Here is a 2,189-nt window from a genome sequence, read left to right on the forward strand (position 1 = left end):
GGTTGTGCGTATGACCTTAAGATCTAACTAGTGAATGTGATTTTCCCATAGGAACTCCCAGAGGATGGAACAGCCAGGACCCTCTGGAGAGAGTGATTTGGCCACAGCACTGCATCGCCTTAGCCTTCGTCGACAGAACTATTTAAGTGAGAAGCAGTTCTTCGCTGAAGAATGGGAGCGAAAGATCCAGGTTCTGGCTGACCAGAAGGAAAGGGCTAGTGGCTGCATCACCCCCACAGAGAGCCTTGCCTCTCTCTGCACCAACCAGTCAGAGTTCACAGATTTCAGCAGTGCCAGTTGTCTTCGAGGTTTTATGCCAGAAAAATTACAAATTGTCAAGCCCCTGGAAGGTAATAAATCAGTAAGGGCCCTTTCCAAGCCACGTGGCTTATTGGGCTTGCCTTTCCCTGGAATTGAGATTTGTGTCGTAATTACAAGAGCACTGTGTACAGAAGATACCTTTTTTATCCCTTAATTTTGCTGTTTGGGTGACAGTGCATTGTAGAACTTTGTGGAAATAATGAATGAAAAGCTCTATTCTCTAAATCATCAGCCATCGCTTCTTTTCTACTGATATTTTTTAATATAAATGTGAGGGGGGAGGAGGAGTAATCTTTTCCTATCTTGTGTTAAGGAATGTGATTGACAGCAGGTTGCATGGTAAGGTAAATGGGATATGATAAATGAAAATGATCGACAGGTAATACCTCATCTCACCTTCCTTTTCAAAAGAGTTCTTTATGCAAAAGTGTAATTGACTTAGAAGTATGTTTGCCTGTATTTTTCTTTTTTCAGTTTAGTTTCTATTCTCTCCTAAGATACAGAATTTGAATTCAAAATAAATTTTGTTTTATGAACAATTGACAATCATTGACTGACATCATAAAATAATTTTGCATTAAACAAAATTTTGAGTAGGTAACTTATAAGGACCCCTCCTACTCAAAGATTCTGTAACTTAGTTTTATTCATTAATACTCAGTGTAGATATTTGTCAGAGTTGCCTTTTCTTTTTTTTTTTTTTCCTGGAAACAATGTCTCACTCCGTTGCACCAGCTAGAGTGCAGTGGTATGATCATAGCAACCACAAACTCCAGCCAAAAGGGTGGATATCTTCCTTCCCATCACTCCCTCAGCATCCTAGTTCCCATTAAGGGTGTCATCTTGTTTTTTTCCACCCTTTCTCTAGATATCCTTAAAGTTAACTTTGAAATAGATTATTATACGTTCAACATCTTGTCAGTCTTCCACAGAAAACTTTAATTTGCAGCTTTTACCAAAATATTAACACTAAATAAGTAGTTTTATTTCTGTTATTATTATTATTACACTTATAATTTTAGCTTCTATTTCAAGATTTAAGATTTGTGAGAAATGTAAAACATGCCTTTTTTTTTCCTTTGGCCTGAATATTCAGGATCACAGACTCTGCATCATTGGCAGCAGCTTGCTCAACCAAACTTGGGAACAATTCTTGATCCCCGACCAGGTGTCATTACTAAAGGCTTTACCCAGTTGCCCAAGGATGCCATCTATCACATCTCAGATTTAGAAGAGGATGAAGAGGAGGGTATCACTTTTCAGGTTCAGCAGCCTCTTCAAGTGGAACAGAAACCTTCAATATTCAAGCCAGTAACAGGGATCTTCCTACCGTCCATTACTTCAGCAGGTGGACCAGTAACAGGTGAGAAGAGTACTTAGTTGAATATGGTCTAGTAACCAGGAAGTACTTGGCATCCTGACTTACTGTGTGGTCAGCTTGCTACCTCTGCTCACTGGAGCGTACTCAGTCTTAGATACTGGATAATGAAAATCTATAGCATTAGTAGCATTCCTAATTCTCTCCACTTTATCTTAGCCAGCCTGCATAAATAAGTTGGGCAGAGAGATAGATCAATTAACTCAGTAGTTTGCAAACCTTTTAGGCCCAGGATTGCTTTACACTCTTAAAAATCATTGATAATTCCAGAGGGCTTATCTATGTGGGTTATATCTATTGATATTTACATATCAGAAATCAAAACTGAAAAATTATAAATATTTATTAACTCGTTTAAAATAAGAATTATACCAGGTGTGGTGGCTCACGCCTGTAATCCTAGCACTCTGGAAGGCTGAGTCGGGAGGATCGTTTGAGCTCAGGAGTTCGAGACCAGCCTGAGCAAGAGCGAGACCCCGTGTCTACTAAA

The 2,189-nt window shown here is 39.1% G+C and overlaps 1 protein-coding gene across 1 annotated transcript in view; it reads left to right on the forward strand.

Moving 5' to 3' along the window:
• Positions 1-2,189, forward strand: part of TRAK2 (trafficking protein, kinesin binding 2) — a 17,214-nt gene that overhangs the window by 3,195 nt on the left and 11,830 nt on the right. The window lies entirely within an intron of this gene.

Source organism: Propithecus coquereli, unplaced genomic scaffold (assembly GCF_000956105.1).
Source record: "Propithecus coquereli isolate 6110/MARCELLA unplaced genomic scaffold, Pcoq_1.0 Scaffold113, whole genome shotgun sequence".
Classification (NCBI taxonomy): Eukaryota; Metazoa; Chordata; class Mammalia; order Primates; family Indriidae; genus Propithecus; species Propithecus coquereli.